Source organism: Salmo trutta, chromosome 7, assembly GCF_901001165.1.
Source record: "Salmo trutta chromosome 7, fSalTru1.1, whole genome shotgun sequence".
Classification (NCBI taxonomy): Eukaryota; Metazoa; Chordata; class Actinopteri; order Salmoniformes; family Salmonidae; genus Salmo; species Salmo trutta.
The window spans coordinates 33844492-33865970 of record NC_042963.1 but is presented as its reverse complement, the minus strand read 5'-3'; positions in this window follow the sequence as shown (position 1 = coordinate 33865970).

Here is a 21479-nt window from a genome sequence, read left to right as displayed (position 1 = left end):
CCTCATCCCGTCAGTAGAGGATGCCTGGTTATTTTTTAAAAATGCCTTCCTCTCCATCTTAAATAAGCATGCCCCTTTCAAGAAATTTAGAACCAGGAACAGATATAGCCCTTGGTTCTCCCCAGACCTGACTGCCCTTAACCAACACAAAAATATCCTGTGGCGTTCTGCATTAGCATCGAACTGCCCCCGCGATATGCAACTTTTTAGGGAAGTTAGAAACCAATACACACAGGCAGTTAGAAACGCCAAGGCTAGCTTTTTCAAACAGAAATTTGCTTCGTGCAACTCCAACTCTAAAAAGTTCTGGGACATTGTAAAGTCCATGGAGAATAAGAACACCTCCTCCCAACTGCCCACTGCACTGAGGATAGGAAACTCTGTCACCACCGATAAGCCCACTATAATTGAGAATTTCAATAAGCATTTTTCTACGGCTGGCCATGCTTTCCACCTAACTACCCCTACTGCATTCAACAGCACTGCACCCCCCACAGCTACTCGCCCAAGCCTCCCCCATTTCTCCTTCTCCCAAATCCATTCAGCTGATGTTCTGAAAGAGCTGCAAAATCTGGACCCCTACAAATCAGCTGGGCTTGACAATCTGGACCCTTTCTTTCTAAAATTATCTGCCGAAATTATTGCAACCCCTATTACTAGCCTGTTCAACCTCTCTTTCGTGTCGTCTGAGATTCCCATAGATTGGAAAGCAGCTGCTGTCATCCCCCTCTTCAAAGGAGGTGACACTCTTGACCCAAGTTGCTACAGACCTATATCCATCCTACCCTGCCTTTCTAAGGTCTTCGAAAGCCAAGTCAACAAACAGATTACCGACTATTTTGAATCCCACCGCACCCTCTCCGCTATGCAATCTGGTTTCAGAGCTGGTCATGGGTGCACCTCAGCCACGCTCAAGGTCCTAAACGACATCGTAACCGCCATCGATAAGAAACATTACTGTGCTGCCGTATTCATTGACCTGGCCAAAGCTTTTGACTCTGTTAATCACCACATCCTCATCGGCAGACTTAGTAGCCTTGGTTTCTCAAACGATTGCGTCGCCTGGTTCACCAACTACTTCTCTGACAGAGTTCAGTGTGTCAAATCGGAGGGCCTACTGTCTGGACCTCTGGCAGTCTCTATGGGGGTACCACAGGGTTCAATTCTTGGGCCAACTCTTTTCTCTGCATACATAAATGATGTCGCTCTTGCTGCTGGTGAATCTCTGATCCACCTCTACGCAGACGACACCATTCTGTATACTTCTGGCCCTTCTTTGGACACTGTGTTAACAACCCTCCAGACGAGCTTCAATGCCATTCAACTCTCCTTCCGTGGTCTCCAACTGCTCCTAAACACAAGTAAAACTAAATGTATGCTCTTCAACCGATCGCTGCCTGCACCTGCCCGCCCATCCAGCATCACTTCTCTGGACGGTTCTAACTTAGAATTTGTGGACAACTACAAATACCTAGGTGTCTGGTTAGACTGTAAACTCTCCTTCCAGACTCACATCAATCATCTCCAATCCAAAGTGAAATCTAGAATTGGCTTCCTATTTCGCAACAAAGCATCCTTCACTCATGCTGCCAAACATACCCTCGTAAAACTGACCATCCTACCAATCCTCGACTTCGGCGATGTCATTTACAAAATAGCCTCCAATACCCTACTCAACAAGCTGGATGCAGTCTATCACAGTGCCATCCGTTTTGTCACCAAAGCCCCATATACAACCCACCACTGCGACCTGTATGCTCTCGTTGGCTGGCCTTCACTTCATCATCGTCGCCAAACACATTGGCTCCTGGTCATCTACAAGACCCTGCTAGGTAAAGTCCCCCCTTATCTCCGCTCACTGGTCACCATAGCAGCACCCACCTGTAGCACGCGCTCCAGCAGGTATATCTCTCTGGTCACCCCTAAAGCCAACTCCTCCTTTGGTCGTCTCTCCTTCCAGTTCTCAGCTGCCAATGATTGGAACGAACTACAAAAATCTCTAAAACTGGAAACACTTATCTCCCTCACTAGCTTTAAGCACCTGCTGTCAGAGCAGCTCACAGATCTCTGCACCTGTACATAGCCCATCTTTAATTGAGCCCAAACTACTACCTTTTCCCCTACTGTATTTATTTATTTTATTTATTTTGCTCCTTTGCACCATATTATTTATATTTATATTTTAACTTTTAACTTTCTTCAAACTACAAATCTACCATTCCAGTGTTTTTTTCTTGCCATACTTTATTTACTTTGCCACCATGGCATTTTTTTGCCTTTACCTCCATTATCTCACATCATTTGCTCACATTGTATATAGTCTTATTTTTTTTCTACTGCATCATTGATTGTATGTTGTTTTACTCCATGTGTAACTCTGTGTTTTTGTATGTTGTCGAACTGCTTTGCTTTATCTTGGCCAGGTCGCAATTGTAAATGAGAACTTGTTCTCAACTTGCCTACCTGGTTAAATAAAGGTGAAATAAATAAATAAAATAAATCTCCGGCGTCGGTCCTTACAATACAAGGGGTCACAAGATGTACAGCAGCTCAACAAGTTCACAACAAAAATTCCCAACTGTATCACATTTTTCAAACACAATTTCTTTCACTTCAATAAGGTCACCACACATCAATCATCAGGCCATTACTTTTATTGCAAACATTTGCTTTACTTCAAAGAAACAGCTGTACTATCATGTTACAAAAGCACACCATAAATAGCATGAGGACATCCGGAAAGGACATAAACACAGGACACAGAAATAGCTCATCAATCCCTTTTTGACACATACCGTCTACTATATTCTCTCTGGTGTGCATCAGCAGCAATGTGATCATCCTATGCAGTAGGTTTGACTGTAACAAAGTAAATAACTTGACAAGGTAATTACGTGTCAGTTATTCACTTTGACCAATCCAATCTTTTTAGATTGGAGGTCAGAAAGGAAAGGAGATAGGGAAAGGAAGCCATACAGGACTATTGGAACATACCACAGCCCAGGTTTGAAGCTAACCGTTAACTCTCCACAGACCACACAATGCATCAGTGGGGAGCAGATGACAGCTCTTTACCTGCCCGTAGATTTGGTTGGGTTTCTTCCTTCGGCAGTTGAGCAGGTTCCAGCGTTTGTAGTGAACGTTGCAGACATGTACATCATTCCCGTTGCTTTCTCCAAAAGGAATCCAGCTCAACTTGGAAAGGATAGATAACTAGGCTTCTTACAAATGCGCATTTCTAACGAAGAGCTACAGAAGTAAGTCAATAGACGTATTATACAAAAAGATATGTAATTTCGTCAAACTTGTGAGGCTCTCTATGCTCGTTAGTTGCTCATTCAACATATTTGCTGCTACTTCACTCAATCCCATTTGAAAAAGTCTCCCTAACTGCTGACATACCTTGAGACCCACTCGAAATGTTTCCTTAGCAAAATATTCTGAGATATTCCGACAGCCATTGTCTCTTGTTTCTGCATCACCAATTTTGTCAAGAGGCAAAGAAGTAGGCTAGGTGTGCTTCAATAAGCTTGCTTTGTGCTGCAGGGGTTGTGTGTGTGTATATGTGTGTAGGTCTACATTTGAGTATTTTCAATGTGATCATCCTATGCAGTAGGTTTGACTGTAACAAAGTAAATAACTTGACAAGGTAATTATGTGTCAGTTATTCACTTTGACCAATCCAATCTTTTTAGATTGGAGGTCAGAAAAGAAAGGAGATAGGGAAAGGAAGCCATACAGGACTATTGGAACATACCACAGCCCAGGTTTGAAGCTAACCGTTAACTCTCCACAGACCACACAATGCATCAGTGGGGAGCAGATGACAGCTCTTTACCTGCCCGTAGATTTGGTTGGGTTTCTTCCTTCGGCAGTTGAGCAGGTTCCAGCGTTTGTAGTGAACGTTGCAGACATGTACATCATTCCCGTTGCTTTCTCCAAAAGGAATCCAGCTCAACTTGGAAAGGATAGATAACTAGGCTTCTTACAAATGCGCATTTCTAACGAAGAGCTACAGAAGTAAGTCAATAGACGTATTATACAAAAAGATATGTAATTTCGTCAAACTTGTGAGGCTCTCTATGCTCGTTAGTTGCTCATTCAACATATTTGCTGCTACTTCACTCAATCCCATTTGAAAAAGTCTCCCTAACTGCTGACATACCTTGAGACCCACTCGAAATGTTTCCTTAGCAAAATATTCTGAGATATTCCGACAGCCATTGTCTCTTGTTTCTGCATCACCAATTTTGTCAAGAGGCAAAGAAGTAGGCTAGGTGTGCTTCAATAAGCTTGCTTTGTGCTGCAGGGGTTGTGTGTGTGTATATGTGTGTAGGTCTACATTTGAGTATTTTCAATGTGATCATCCTATGCAGTAGGTTTGACTGTAACAAAGTAAATAACTTGACAAGGTAATTATGTGTCAGTTATTCACTTTGACCAATCCAATCTTTTTAGATTGGAGGTCAGAAAAGAAAGGAGATAGGGAAAGGAAGTCATACAGGACTATTGGAACATACCACAGCCCAGGTTTGAAGCTAACCGTTAACTCTCCACAGACCACACAATGCATCAGTGGGGAGCAGATGACAGCTCTTTACCTGCCCGTAGATTTGGTTGGGTTTCTTCCCTCGGCAGTTGAGCAGGTTCCAGCGTTTGTTGTGAATGTTGCAGACATATGTCATTCCCGTTGCTTTCTCCAAAAGGAATCCCAGTGTCCCCAAACACCAATAGATTGTTACTGTGTACGACAGCTGGGACACAGAGAAAAACCCAAAACTGTTCAACTGTCTGCTCTAAGTCTGACCAGGGACTGAAATGAATGGTTTAACAAGTTAATTCTGCAATGAATAGATGTACATATAATGGATAGAAAGACAGACAATCTCCAACTCTTTCCCGACATGGGGCCAGCTTGGTGTAGCCCTCTGTGTGGACCTGTTGCCAGGTAGCCGTGGCGAAGTGGAATCTCCACCGCTCCCTGTACAGAGGGTAGACCTCGTTCTCTGAGCCGCATGCCTCCTCAAAATCAGGGTTGTACCCTCCAAACACATACAGGTTGGCACTGTCTGCCACACACCGGTGCCCACTGCGCGCTAGGGAGGCACAGTGACCTGAGGTGGGGGAGATAACCATGTAGATGTAAGCAATAGCGCCACCTAGTTTTGATCTGCCATATTGTTTTCACTGATTTAGTCCAGTCATATCCATGAGGGGGAGTGAGGTCAGGAGGGAACCATAGAGCGGAGGGGACTGTTATGGAATGGAATGCAGCCCTGAAACATTGGCTAGATTCCTATCTAAAAATGTGTATCCTACACCTCTACCCTTGTTGATTTGACCTCCCCTACATGATTTGCAAGGGCTGGAGAGCCATAGATGTGTAGGCCTAGGCTCTGCCATTTCCCATCGGTGTGTTATAGACAGCCGATCTAGAGACATAAATTAGTATAATAAACTGCGGTGTAGTAATCCAGTGGGTTTCCAGCAGATTTCTACCCAGAGCCATTATCCCTCTAGTAATTCTATCATCTGCTGCACAGATTACCAAGAACATGACTGCACTGAACTGTGTACACCTACACAAGCAGGCAGCTTTTAAGATGCATATGCTTAAATATTTTGAATTGTTTAAGAATATAGCTAAATAGGGCTAGCGATCACACAAAGTAAACATCAGAATAGCAAGCGTTTGTTTAATGTGCTCTCTATACGACAAGTTCATTTGGAAATAGTCACCAGGTTAGATGAATAATCAACTATTTCTTATTGACATGCGTTGTAACATCTGCACTGTGGATGGGGAGGTAGTTTAGTTTACTGTGTGTAATGATTAACTGCCCATCCGTCATATCAGTATGATGAGGTGTATTTAAAAATTCAGACACTGAAAAATAGGGGGCCACACAGGTCTATTGTTTCCTATAATGATTATGATAATAACCACAACGTAACAGACTCAGAGATAAATAGAACAGAGAAAGCGAGACCTCAGAGAACACCACTCCATGACAAACATACATCCAAACCCAGAGACAGACACTGAAGGAGAGTAAGCCTCCCTGGTCCAATAGTGAAAGCTGGAGAGGAGTGAGGAGAGAGGAGAGGAGGAACCGGGGCCAATCAGAGGAAGAGAGACTCTTACTAGGAGGGATGATTTGAAGCTCAAGTGATGGAAGAGAACAGGAAGGAAGAGAAGAGGTGGAGTTGACCGACAACCATTACAAGGCAGAGAAAGGGAAAAGGAAGTGCTTTGGGTAGGAAGAGAGGAGGAAGCAGAGGGGTACAGGTGGATTTCCCTGAGCCATAGGAAACAAGAGGAGGAAGAAGAGAAGCTCTGCAGACTGTAAGAGGTGAGGTGGGATTGAAGAGGAGGAGGATAGTGCTTGACCAAGTGTAGGAGAGACAGTTACCATTGAGGGGATTCGATTAATGCCCCATGCGAACCGGGTTTGCATTAATTGCATTCGATTTCAAACCAGGCTGCCTCCTGGGCATGAGCCGGGTGCCCATTTCTGCCAGACATCGAATTTGCCTGAAAACAAAAGTGACGTAGGTTAAGCACGTGGAGTAATGAGTAGGATTCGGTTTTTACATGCAAAAGTGATTGATTTTGAGAAAAACACTTTATCTGCATAACCAATGAAACCTACTTTAAAAATTGAAACATATATTTTATGTAAATAAGATGTATTTTCTGAACAACGCATCATGCCGCCTTGTAGACAACATGACCGAGGGGCGCAGATTACTGTTCAATTTGAGCAGGGTGCGCCTCACTCACCGGCTTCACCCGGTCAAGTGACTGGTCATAATGTGTTTTGTCATATATACACACTGCTCAAAAAAATAAAGGGAACACTTAAACAACACAATGTAACTCCAAGTCAATCACACTTCTGTGAAATCAAACTGTCCACTTAGGAAGCAACACTGATTGACAATACATTTCACATGCTGTTGTGCAAATGGAATAGACAACAGGTGGAAATTATAGGCAATTAGCAAGACAACCCCCAATAAAGGAGTGGTTCTGCAGGTGGGGACCACAGACCACTTCTCAGTTCCTATGCTTCATGGCTGATGTTTTGGTCACTTTTGAATGCTGGCGGTGCTTTCACTCTAGTGGTAGCATGAGACGGAGTCTACAACCCACACAAGTGGCTCAGGTAGTGCAGCTCATCCAGGATGGCACATCAATGCGAGCTGTGGCAAGAAGGTTTGCTGTGTCTGTCAGCATAGTGTCCAGAGCATGGAGGCGCTACCAGGAGACAGGCCAGTACATCAGGAGACGTGGAGGAGGCTGTATGAGGGCAACAACCCAGCAGCAGGACCGCTACCGCCGCCTTTGTGCAAGGAGGAGCAGGAGAAGCACTGCCAGAGCCCTGCAAAATGACCTCCAGCAGGCCACAAATGTGCATGTGTCTGCTCAAATGGTCAGAAACAGACTCCATGAGGGTGGTATGAGGGCCCGACGTCCACAGGTGGGGGTTGTGCTTACAGCCCAACACCGTGCAGGACGTTTGGCATTTGCCAGAGAACACCAAGATTGGCAAATTCGCCACTGGCGCCCTGTGCTCTTCACAGATGAAAGCAGGTTCACACTGAGCACGTGACAGACGTGACAGAGTCTGGAGACGCCGTGGAGAACGTTCTGCTGCCTGCAACATCCTCCAGCATGACCGGTTTGGCGGTGTGTCAGTCATGGTGTGGGTGGCATTTCTTTGGGGGGCCGCACAGCCCTCCATGTGCTCGCCAGAGGTTGTCTGACTGCCATTAGGTACCGAGATGAGATCCTCAGACCCCTTGTGAGACCATATGCTGGTGCGGTTGGCCCTGGGTTCCTCCTAATGCAAGACAATGCTAGACCTCATGTGGCTGGAGTGTGTCAGCAGTTCCTGCAAGAGGAAGGCATTGATGCTATGGACTGGCCCGCCCGTTCCCCAGACCTGAATCCAATTGAGCACATCTGGGACATCATGTCTCGCTCCATCCACCAACGCCACGTTGCACCACAGACTGTCCAGGAGTTGGTGGATGCTTTAGTCCAGGTCTGGGAGGAGATCCTTCAGGAGACCATCCGCCACCTCATCAGGAGCATGCCCAGGCGTTGTAGGGAGGTTATACAGGCACGTGGAGGCCACACACACTACTGAGCCTCATTTTGACTTGTTTTAAGGACATTACATCAAAGTTGGATCAGCCTGTAATGTGGTTTTCCACTTTAATTTTGAGTGTGACTCCAAATCCAGACCTCCATGGGTTGATAAATTGGATTTCCATTGATTATTTTTGTGTGATTTTGTTGTCAGCACATTCAACTATGTAAAGAAAAAAGTATTTCATAAGATTATTTCTTTCATTCAGATCTAGGATGTGTTGTTTAAGTGTTCCCTTTATTTTTTTTTGCAGTATATATATATTATGTGTCTGTCTCTGGGTTTGGATATTATTATATATATATTATTATTTATCTCAGCCCCGGTCCCCGCAGGAGGCCTTTTGCCTTCTGGTAGGCCGTCATTGTAAATAAGAATTAGTTCTTAACTGACTTGCCTAGTTAAATAAAGGTTAAATAAAAATACAATAAAAAAAAACCTGGTTCAATCCGGGACAGCTTCATCTAATCCCATCATTCTTTAGCGGAGTCTGAATGCACAAAAATTACGTTAGTATTGGTCTGTGAAGAGAGGAGGTCTCGGCTGCTGTCTTGGGGTGTTACCCACCTTCTTTCACAATTACCCACCTTCTTTCAGAAACCTATTAGGGATGCGGAGGTTGGGGCACATAGAAGATCCGCCGAGTCTGAAGCCATCTTATTCCCTTAGAGCCTGCCAGTCATCACCAACCACAACCAACAGCTGTGATACATTCTAAAGATTGCGCCGGGGGGGATTGCTGGCATTTTATTGGCTCTTAAACAACCGTGTTATTTTTTTTTCCGCATTGTTCATAACTTTTTTTGTATATAATGTTGCTGCTACCGTCTCTTATGACCGAAAAGAGCTTCTCAAATCAAATCAAAGTTTATTTGTCACATGCGCCGAATACAACAGGTGTAGACCTTACAGTGAAATGATTACATACAGGCTCTAACCAATGGTGCAAAAAAGGTGTTAGGTGAACAATTAGGTCACGTCCTGACCATAGAAAGCTGTTATTTTCTATGGTAGAGTAAGTCAGGGCGCAACGGGGGGGGGGTTCTAGTTTAGATTTTCTATGTTGTTATGTTCTAGTTTTGTATTTCTATGTTGGGTTTTGTTTGGGATGATCTCCAATTAGAGGCAGCTGGTCATCGTTGTCTCTAATTGGAGATCATACTTAAGTAGATGTTTTTCCCACCGGGGTTTGTAGGAGATTGATTTTGGAGTACGTGTATGTTAACTCTTCGTCACGGTTTGTTGTTTTGTTCAGTCAGTTTATTTAGTATGTATTGCATAGTTTCACAGTGAAAATAAAATGTGGAACGACACACACGTTGCACTTTGGTCCGCTCCTTCCTACGACAACCGTGACAGAATCTCCCACCACCAAAGGACCAAGCAGCGTGCCCAGGAGAAACAGGAATGGACCTGGGAGGAAATTCTGGACGGGAAAGGACCCTGGAGTCAGGCTGGGGAGTATCGCCGTCCTAAAGAGGAGATTGAGGCAGCGAAAGCGGGACGGCGATATTACGAGGCACTATACCAACCACGAGGCAAGTGCGAGAGGCAGCCCCCAAAAACTTTTTTTTGGGGGGTGTCACATGGGGAGATTGGCAGAGTCAAGGTGGAGACCTGAGCCAACTCCCCGTGCTTACCGTGGGGAGCGAGTGACAAAGCAAACACCGTGTTATGGGGTGATGCGCACTGTGTCGCCAGTGCGCATTCACAGCCCGGTGCGATCTGTGCCTGCTCCCCGCATTTGTCGAGCTAGGTTGAGCATTCAGCCAGGAAGGGTGGTGCCAGCTCAACGCTCCTGGTCTCCAGTTCGCCTTCTCGGTCCAGGATATCCTGCGCCGGTGCTACGCACTGTGTCGCCAGTGCGTATTCACAGCACAGTTCGTCCTATACCAGCGCCCCGCATTTGCCGGGCGAAAGTAAGCATCCAGCCAGGACGGGTTGTGCCAGCTCTACGCTCGAGACCTCCAGTGCGCATCCACGGCCCAGTATATCCTGTGCCTGTTCCACGTACCTGGACACCAGTGAGTCTATTCAGCCTGGTACGCCCTGTGCCTGCTCCTCGCACTTGCCCTGAGGTGCGTGTCACCAGTTTGGCGCCACCTGTGCCAGCCCCACGCATCAGGCCTCCAGTGCGCCTGCCCAGTCCGGGGTGTCCTGTTCCTGTTTCCCGCACTAGCCCTGAGGTGCATGTTACCAGTCTGGCGCCACCTGTGCCAGCCCCACGCATCAGGCCTCCAGTGCGCATTCCCAGTCCAGAGCTTCCGGCGACAGTTCCCAGCCCAGAGCTTCCGGCGACAGTTCCCAGCCCAGAGCTTCCGGCGACAGTTCCCAGCCCAGAGCTTCCGGCGACAGTTCCCAGTCCAGAGCCTCTGGCGACAGTGCCCAGTCCAGAGCTTCTGGAGACGTTTTACTGCACTTTGGTCCGCTCCTTCCTACGACAACCGTGACACTATATACAGTAGCGAGGCTATAAAAGTAGCGAGGCAACATATAGACACCGGTTAGTCAGGCTGATTGAGGTAGTATGTACATGTAGATATGGTTAAAGTGACTATGCATATATGATGAACAGAGAGTAGCAGTAGTGTAAAAGAGAGGTTGGCGGGTGGTGGGTGGCGGGACACAATGCAGATAGCCCGGCTACCCAATGTGCAGGAGCACTGGTTGGTTGGCCCAATTGAGGTAGTATGTACATGAATGTATAGTTAAAGTGACGATGCATATATGATAAACAGAGTAGCAGCAGCGTAAAAAGAGGGTTTGGGGGGTGGGGGGGGGGGCACACAATGCAAATAGTCCTGCTAGCCATTTGATTACCTGTTCAGGAGTCTTATGGCTTGGGGGTAAAACTGTTGAGAAGCCTTTTTGTCCTAGACTTGGCACTCCGGTACAGCTTGCCATGCGGTAGTAGAGAGAACAGTCAATGATTGGGGTGGCTGGGGTCTTTGACCATTTTTAGGGCCTTCCTCTGACACCGCCTGGTGTAGAGGTCCTGGATGGCAGACAGCTTAGCCCCAGTGATGTACTGTGCCGTACAAACTACCCTCTGTAGTGCCTTGCGGTCAGAGGCCGAGCAATTGCTGTACAAGGCAGTGATGCAACCAGTCAGGATGCTCTCGATGTTGCAGCTGTAGAACCTTTTGAGGATCTCAGGACCCATGCCAAATCTTTTTAGTTTCCTGAGGGGGAATAGGCTTTGTCATGCCCTCTTCACCACTGTCTTGGTGTGTTTGGACCATTCTAGTTTGTTGTTGATGTGGACACCGAGAAACTTGAAGCTCTCAAGCTGCTCCACTACAGCCCTGTCGATGAGAATGGGGGCGTGCTCGGTCCTCTTTTTCCTGTAGTCCACAATCATCTCCTTAGTCTTGGTTATGTTGAGGGATAGGTTGTTATTCTGGCACCACACGGCCAGGTCTCTGACCTCCTCCCTATAGGCTGTCTTGTCGTTGTCTGTGATCAGGCCTGCCACTGTTGTGTCGTCTGCAAACTTAATGATGGTGTTGGAGTCGTGCCTGGCCATGCAGTCGTGGGTGAACAGGGAGTACAGGAGGGGACTGAGCATGCACCCCTGTGGAGCTCCAGTGTTGAGGATCAGCGTGGCAGATGTGTTGCTACCGACCATCACCACCTGGGGGCGGCCCGTCAGGAAGTCCAGGATCCAGTTGCAGAGGGAGGTGTTTTGTCCCAGGATCCTTAGCTTAGTGATGAGCTTTGAGGGTACTATGGTGTTGAACGCTGAGCTGTTGTCAATGAATAGCATTCTCACATAAGTGTTCCCTTTGTCCAGGTGGGAAAGGGCAGTGTGGAGTGCAATAGAGATTCCATCATCTGTGGATCTGTTTGGGCGGTATGCAAATTGGAGTAGGTCTAGGGTTTTGGGATAATGGCGTTGATGTGAGCCATTACCAACCTTTCAAAGCACTTCATGGCTATGAGTGCTACGGGTCTGTAGTCATTAGGCAGGTTGCCTTTGTGATCTTGGGCACAGGGACTATGGTGGTCTGCTTGAGACATGTTGGTATTACAGACTCAATCAGGGACATGTTGAAAATGTCAGTGAAGACACCTGCCAGTTGGTCAGCACATGCCCGGAGCACACGTCCTGGTAATCCGTCTGGCCCCGCAGCCTTGTGAATGTTGACCTGTTTAAAGGTCTTACTCATGTCAGCTACGGAGAGCGTGATCACACAGTCGTCCGGAACAGGTGATGCTCTCATGCATGCCACAGTGTTGCTTGCCTCGAAGGTAGCATAGAAGTGATTTAGCTCGTCTGGTATGCTTGTGTCACTGGGCAGCTCGCAGCTGTGCTTCCGTTTGTCATGTCCTGGTTGTTAATAATAATCTACAATGTTCGCTCAATTTCAGTTTATGTGAGAAAACAAGTATTGAATATTGTAAGGAATCATTGTACCAAACAAAGCCCTCTGAAATATCTTTTCAATTACCAAAATATTGTTTTACAGCTGATTGAAGCTAGTGGACCAAAACCAGAAGTAAAACGCTCAAGTGAGTCTCCGACGTGTTACGGGAAATAGGATGCGGGAGAATATTTGTTTTGAATGCTTAGTGCTGTTTCAATTCACCTAGCTCCACATAGGGGAGAAATTATGAGAAATTCAATGTGTAGCACCTTTAATAATGTTATGATGGATTGACTGGTGGCCATTGTGAGTGTACCCACAGGAGCAAAGTAGGAAATAAAAGCAGAAAGTGTACCCATCAATATGTGCTGTGATTTGTTGATTCAACTCAACTGACATTACAAAAAATGTATTCCATTGCTTGACCCACATTAGTTAACATAATTTGAATGAACATTATTGCATCAAAATACCAAGCAGCCATAGATGCAGTGCGGTCAATCGACCAAAACAATGTAATTGTCATGGAAACGTGTAGGGGAAAGGACCGTGGTGGAAAGATCCCGAGTCTCCCCATTGACCCCCATCAAAATCTGCCTATAATTAAGCTATTGTTTATACAGTGCATTCGGAAAGTATTCAGACCCCTTGACTTTTTCCACGTTTTACTACGTTACAGCATTATTCTAAAATGGATTAAAATAAAACATTTTCCACATCAATCTTCACAGAATACCCCATAATGACAGAGCAAAATCTGTTTTTTAGAATTTTAGTGAATTTCTAAAAATTATTGTAAATACCTTATTTACATAAGTATTCACACCCTTTGCTATGAGACTCGAAATTGAGCTCAGGTGCATCCTGTTCCCATTGATCATCCTTGAGATGTTGATTGGAGTCCACCTGTGGTAAATTCAATTGATTGGACATGATTTGAAAAGGCACACACCTGTCTATATAAGTTCCCACAGTTGACAGCATATCAGAGCAAAAACCAAGCCATGAGATCAAAGGAATTGTCCATTTAGCTCTGAGACAGGATTGCGTTGAGGCACAGATCTGGGGAAGGGTACAAAAACATTTTTGCAGCATTGAAGGTCCCCAAGAACACAGTGGCCTCCATCATTCTGAGGCGACCGGTCCGCTCCTGATCTCCGGCATCGTCCCGGTGGTTGGCGTCCTGTGGCTGGATCCGAACGCGCTGGGGAGTGGGTACTGTCACGTATGCTCTCTCTCCGGGGCTCTAGGTCACCATGCTCCTGCACCTCAGCTGGATCGACAGGTTTCCGCACCTTAGTAGAGGTGACCGGTCCGCTCCTGATCACCAGGATCATCATCTTGGTTGGCGTCCTGTGGCTGGATCCGAACGCGCTGGGGAGTGGGTACTGTCACGTATGCTCTCTCTCCGGGGCTCTAGGTCACCATGCTCCTGCACCTCAGCTGGATCGACAGGTTTCCGCACCTTAGTAGAGGTGACCGGTCCGCTCCTGATCACCAGGATCATCATCTTGGTTGGCATCCTGCAGCTGGAGTCGCTTGCCAGGGAGGGGGTACTGTCACGTGTGCTCCCTCCCCGGCCTCTAGGTCACCAGGCTGCTCGTTACGGCGCACACCTGTCACCATCGATAAGCGCATCAGCGCATTATGACACTCACCTGGACTCCATCACCTCCTTGATTACCTGCCCTTTATATGTGACTCCATTTGGTTCCTTCCCCAGGCGTCATTGTTTATGTTTCATGTCTGTGTGCTGTTCGAGTTTCTTCTTTTGTATTATGTTCCGTTTTATTTTATTAAAACACTCACTCCCTGAACTTGCTTCCCGACTATCAGCGCACATAGTTACAGGTCTGAATACTTTCTGAATGCACTTTATCTTACAAAATGACATCATTAACAATTCACGTTTTTGACTATTATGCTTAAAATAATCATAAGAAATCTTCTTCTCATGGACTAAAAGCAGGGCACCAAATGAGGGTAGATTTTGGCATTGGCGGGCAAGATGTCTATTTCACCAGCCACGTTGGTGGGAGGTCAGGACTCCACAGTGTGAGCATTTTACTCGCATTTGTGAATAAAAATTGTAAAGTGTGATCGATCACATTATTAGCTGAATAAAAGCTGCAGTGGCTGTTTTCAAAGTATTTCTGACATTTTGTTTCATAGCTGGTAAATGAATTGCACAAAGAGAACTACGAATCCTATAGCTTATCCCACCTGCGCAGCAACACTGTCTGTCTGGGGGCTGTGCACACGTGAAGTGCTGCGCAAAGGCATAAGTCTATTTGAAGCGAAAATCTACTGAAGTGAGACTTTTGTCCTTATGTTTTTTTTATGTATGAGTTTCAACTGCTAGGGAAGAGAAGATGAAGCAGCTACTAGTCAGTCTCTCTCAATCGCACAGGTAAAAACATGCACAATGTGAATCTTTTTGTCTTATCTGTGATATTTTGGTAAAGAATTTCATGAAATGAAACAATATACAACATGAATTCTTATGAGAAATACATGTATTGTTTTAAAAACATTACAAAGTATGCTAATCTATTTTTTAGGTGGGTTTGTTAGTCTAATGTTAGCAGCCAAAAATATTTTGGCTGGTAAACAATCTAAGTGGCTGGTAGATTTACCTAACACAGTGGTTGGTAGACCAAAAAGTAAATTTCAGGCCCTGACTAAAAGTCAGATTTACTCCAAATTTGGTCTTAGGACTCGTCACAAAAGTCCCTAAAGAAGTTGAGAAAATAACATTGATGCATTCAAAGATGGCCACGCTATACCAGTATATTCATATTAGCGCATACGCTAATATGCTAAAATATACAAAAAATACTTAACTCTTATGCTCGTGAACCATTGGACCGAATGACACCAAATTTGGAATGGTAAATGTCTTAACTTAGTTTGAGAAAAGCTAAGGGATTGGTAAAAAAATGGCTGATTGATTGACTTTTTGATTTTACATGTCCATTTTAACCACTGTAAATCCACTCCACAGTGGCCTATCAATTTAAAACTGGTCGCCTATATAAACTCAATACAAATGATGACTTAAGAAAATTACCTGCTGATTACCTGCTGCACAGTGGCGAACAGCTAACTTCCTGCAGTTCTGCACTTTTTAACATGTGCCAAAGATCAAAATGTTCTGTTTTATAGCTAATCTCATCCCACTGGGCAAAAACTGTTTGAATCAACATTGTTTCCATGTAATTTCAACAACAAAAAATAAATGTGATGACATTGAATCAACGTGGAATACTGATTGGATTATTAAAAAGTAATCAATTTAAGGGAATTTTGTCTTTTTTCACCTAACTTTTAACCTAAATCCAATGACACAGTGACCTTTTTTGTTGATTTGATGTTGAATTCACGTAAATTGACAACTCAACCAAATGTAAATCAAAACTACACATTGAACTGACATCTGTGTCCTTTGCCATAAGGTTCAGAGAAAATGTTGCTGTTACACATTTTAGTAAAAGGCATAAGCTGATGCACACCCCCTAACATTTTTGAGAAGCTTACTAACGGAAAGTGTACTATAAAAAGAAAGAAAGTCACACACTCTAATTATGCTCCCAAGCATTTAATTGGTGTAGCAACCAACGTTTCGGCAGTGCCTTCCTCAGGGTTATATGGTAAATGCTTGAAGCAGGTTATGTAGACAAATAGTACAATTAGTGCAGCCAATTAACACAGTGAGAGGTGTGTCCAGGGCCTGAAACTAAGTTTTTGGTCCACCAGCCACTCAGATTTTTTACCAGCCAAAATAAAATAAAAATCGCTAAAATTACACCAACAAAACACACAAAAAAACGGATGAGCATGCTTTGTAATGTTTTCAAAACAGTACATGATTTGCTAGTAAGAAGTACTCTGCCTCACCTGCCCTGAATGACGGGTCGCCTCTGACCCCAATACATGTTCATGTCATCTTCCTCAATCAACTGCATGACAATTAAAAACAATGTTGCCTATCACCACCAATTTCTGTATGCTAGCTATGCTACCAGATTTTACGAATGGGAGTTGGCCAATTCAGTGTCATTCTATCCCCCACGGTCTGCATTCAATTGGTCAATTACGATGCGATGTCGCAGAGTATTTGAATAAAGTTCATTTTATTTTAAGGTTATGGATATACTGACAAGATACTCGTCTCTCCGCCCTAACAATGGGAGTCATTGTCCACAAAGCGGCATGATGGGCTGTCTAGCTCCTGCCTATCCTTTCTTTGGATTGTTGGAAAAAACAAATTATTGTCATCTTTTTTTATATTCGATGAGGGTTGTTGATGTCAACCGCCGGTATTCAATGGAGAGAGATGCTGTGCTACTACTGTAGCCTCATGACATTAATATGCATAGCCATCTCGAGACAACTCCAATATAAAGTATATTTTCTCAAAGTTGCCAGGATGTCATGTGTCCTACTTATATCAGTATACTCGTAACAACTTATGCATTACAAAACTTTTATTAGATCAAATAAACCTCATGTAGCAAATAAGCTATTTCTTTTTTTGTTGACCAAATTCGACACAGTCATTGAAAATGTATGGGCTTCAGTTGTTTCATCGCGCCCAACTTGCTATGTGGATATCTTGTGTGACTAGCAGCCATTTAGTCTTCTCTTTCCTGGCAGTTGAAACTCAAACATTGAAAAACAAACTAACTTGTGAACAAAACAATGTAAATAGCCAAAAGAACACAAGGACAAAGTCTCACGTCAGTAGACTTCATTTCAACTTTTATGTCTGTGCACAGTGCTCCTAAAAATTAACTCAGCACTACACTTGTTGCGCCAGGTGAGATAGGCTAGAATTTGTAGTTCTTTGACTTTGTGCGATTAATTTACCAGCTATGAAACAAAATGGCAGAAATACTTTGAAAACAGCTTCTGCAGCATTTATTTAGGTATAAATGTGATCATACTTGGCAATTTTTTATTCACAAATGAAAGTGAAATGCAGTGACGTGTATTCATGGATGCCAAGGGAAGCAAGGCTTCCCCAAAAATAATTCCAAGAAAAAAATGAAGGATGCATTAAATAATTGATCTTTCGTCTCCCTGTGTTTCATAACTTTCCTTCAATTAGCAAGAGGCTTAATATATCTCACCGGAGAAAGCATCCGAGCGAGCGAAACAGCACCCCTCTGTCTCTGTATGTTTAGGCCATCTATCTGATGCTGTCTGGTCAAAAAAGTATGACATTGTTCCCGTTCGTAGCATTGAATGCTGGAGTAGCATTGGAAACAAGGGAAGCCAGTGAGTATTTAGCCTCCTTTGATAGAAAAAGTATAAAATAATAGTCAATCAGTGTTTAAGTAAACTGACCAAGCTCAACTGTGAATGGTCTTGGCACACCCAAAGAAGTGTCAAGGGAAGCCAGTTTGGATTTGGCTTCACTTCAATCATATCAAGAGCAATACATCATAGAGCCCAACAGTGGAGGTGTCATAATACCCATAAAACCTAGCGGTCAAACAGGGAAATGGTTCCAAATGTTTTTCCACCATTCATTTTTCCCATTTCAGAAACACTTAAAATAAGGGATGTGTTCACTAGCGGTGCGAGGATAAAATCCCTGGGGACTTTTTGTTGTCCAATGCTACTTGTCTAAAATTCTTGCTCACTAGCATAACTTACATTCATGGGCAACGTTAGCTAGTTAGCATTAGCCTTCTACATCTAGCTAAATATTGAACTTCCAAGCTCTCAGGCCAAGCGCACGACACTGTATGAATGAATGGTTGGATCAGAATCGCCGTTATAATCATTGGCCAGTACATAGAATTAAGTCCAAATCCCTATCTCCATCCATGGCTAATTTAGGAAAGGGGCAATTTTAGCTAGCTAGCTGGCCACCGGAGGACAACAACACAATGAGATGCAACAATTAAGATTTTTCTGTCAATTATATGCTCTCAATGGGATTTGATAGGAGGGATGCCAAAATCCAAGCTGGCTTCCTTTTACATTTTTTTTGGTGCGCCAAGACCATTCCCAGTTGAGCTCGCTCAGTTTAGCTCAATGCTGATTGGTTAATTTTGTATACATTTTTTATCAAGGGAGGCCAAATGCCTTGCCTTCAATGCTACGGGCGGCAACAATGTCATACTTATTTGGACCAGACAGCACTCATTCACAATTTGACAAGCACTTGATAATGCCTCAAATGTAGGCTATATTCCTGTTGTTAAGAGAAGCAAGGTGCTTAATATTATGAAAGTTGAGAAATAAATATAGTAGGCCTAGCCTATAGAAATCTGATGTGATCCTCTTCTTTTTAATAGAGGCCATCACTCTGTTTTCTCACGCAGTTGCATAGCCTGTAGAAATGTTGGCGCAACATGAGCTCATGCTCTCATGAAGTATTTGTTTAGATTTTTGATTAAATTTGCATTGATGTCATAGTGATTAGAGGGGCAATAGAGTGCTGGGTACCTGACAGGTAGCAAGTTTGGTAGGCTACTAATGACCATCAGCAGCATCAGAGCTTGGAGAAGCCTAATTACTGTGAGTAAATGTTTCCGTGGAATTTGACTGCTTTCATGAGACGTGACCGCCTGTGTGGTGGTAATACGGTCACTGTAACAGCCCTACTCATCACTACATTTAACCAGTGTGTCACAGTATCTAACGAAGGTGGCGCCCCTCCTCGGTCGGGCGGCCCTCGCCGGTCGTCGTCGCCGGCCTATTAGCTGCCACCGATCGTTGTTTCTGTGTCTTTTGGTTTTGTCTGTCTACCCGCACCTGTTTTGTGTTTGTCATTAGTGGGGGGTTATTTAGTGTGTATTTTCAGTTGGGGTTCTCGTGCGGGATTGTTTATTGTTCACTCAGGATCGTTGTGATTGTATCCTGTTAGTATCCATTATATTGCCGGGCTGCGCCCCGTGCGCTGTTTTTTTTCAGTGCGCTTATTTTGGGAAAAGTGTTTTCCCCTGGCGGACTTCGCCACGCGCCCTGTGCCCTACGGCTATTGCATTTTTTCTATTATTATTAAAACACAGTTGCTCCGGCCCTCTGTCTCCTGCTCCTGATTCCACATCTCCACTGGTCCTAGACAACCGTGACACAGTGGCGACCCATCATCCAGGGCAGGTGAGGCAGAGCCCCACCTGCCTAGCTCAGTGCTTTCTGTGGTGGTGGGGCAAGCCAGAAGAAAATACGGAGTGTTGCGCCGTGATTGGCTCAGTGTTCTGTCACTCATCGGGACACTATGTCACCGCCAAGTCTAATGGTAGAGCTTGAAAATTCAAGCCCCTTGGGTGCTGCCATAGAGTTACATTAGAAGTGCCCATCCACAAAGGCTCAAGGTCATTGGCAACAGATAAAATGACGTCAAATCATGTTATATCTACAGTAGCTTTGATTGGACTGATCATGTCAACGTCATACTTTCAAAATGTTAGCTAGCAGTCATCATCATGAATCAAGTCGACAAACTTCTGGCAAATACTTTTCAATCCTTGTCATATGAAGAGAAATAATGAAGAGAAATTATAGATAAAATGTATTGGTTCTCACCGGCCATTGGACATAAACATTACACAACAAGTTGGAAATTGCCAGTGGTGTAAAGTACTTAAGTAAAAATAATTTTAGGTACTACTTAAGTAATTTTTGGGGGTATCTGTACTTTCCTATTTATATTTTGGACAACTTTTACTTCACTATATTCCTAAAGAAAAGAATGTACTTTTTACTCCATACATTTTAACTGACACCCAAAATTACTTTTTGAATGCTTCGCAGGACAGGAAAATGGTGCAATTCACGCACTTATCAAGACAACACATGGTCATCCCTTCTGCCTCTGATCTGGCGGACTCACTAAACACAAATGCATCTTTTGTAAATAATGTCTGAGTGTTGGAGTATGCCCCTGGCTATCCATACATTTTTAAAACAAGAAAATGGTGAACCAAATAGTTTTAGACTTTTACTCAAGTAGTATTTTACTGGGTGACTTTTACTTGAGTAACTTTCTATTAAGGTATCTATACTTTTACTCAAGTATGACAATTGGGTACTTTTTCCATCACTGGAAATCGCTAATTCAACAATGAGTGGTTTGGCTAACTTCAAGCATTGCAAAGCAATCATTATCCTGCTATTCAGTGGAGTGTCTGTGTGGTCCCAAGTCTAAGATTAGTTATAAATATTCAACATCGGCCATGCTGTCAATGAAGCATGATTTGTGCCGTGCTCCAAACAACTGTAAACTCGGAACACTCCTGGTTTTTGCAACTCGTCTGAGTTACACCGGTTCTGCACTCCCCATTTCTGTGTTAAAAAAAAAAATTGCATTCATCCCGCCTTCCTCTTCTGAGTCCGCTCTTGGGTTCCCCCCTTCGCTCATCGTAACACCCTTTATGCCATAGCTTGTACATCTCAATTGTCAGTAGAAACCACATTTGATTAAGCAAGTCAGCCATATCAGCTATGTTGTTTTTTTTTAAAGTAAAGGCAGCAAATGAAGCTGAATGAATTGTTTCGCTGCCAGACAAGGCTCTGTTGATACCAAGGTGTAGCAGTGGTAAGGTGTTGGGACTGCTGTTGGGACTCTGCTGTTGGGACAGCTTTATGTAGGCCCTAACCGTTTGTGGACACTGTTTGTAACCATTATAGTGCAATTCATGTATTGTTTAGAGTTATGTTGTATAGTGGTTTTGCTTGCATGCATACCACTTTTTTTTTGCCCCACCAAGATTTTCATGCTAAAATCTCCACTGCATTTAGCTAACATTACATAGTTCATCCAGAGATTCTTACCTTTGCCTCAATTCGGCAGTCTCGTCCAGATCATCATGGCGTTTGTAGTTATTTATGATAGCCACATTATCAGCTAATTAACATTTAATTTGCCGGGGGGTAAATACAGGTTAAATATAATAATTTACTTTTGTTTTATCATCTTGTGGTACAAACATAATGA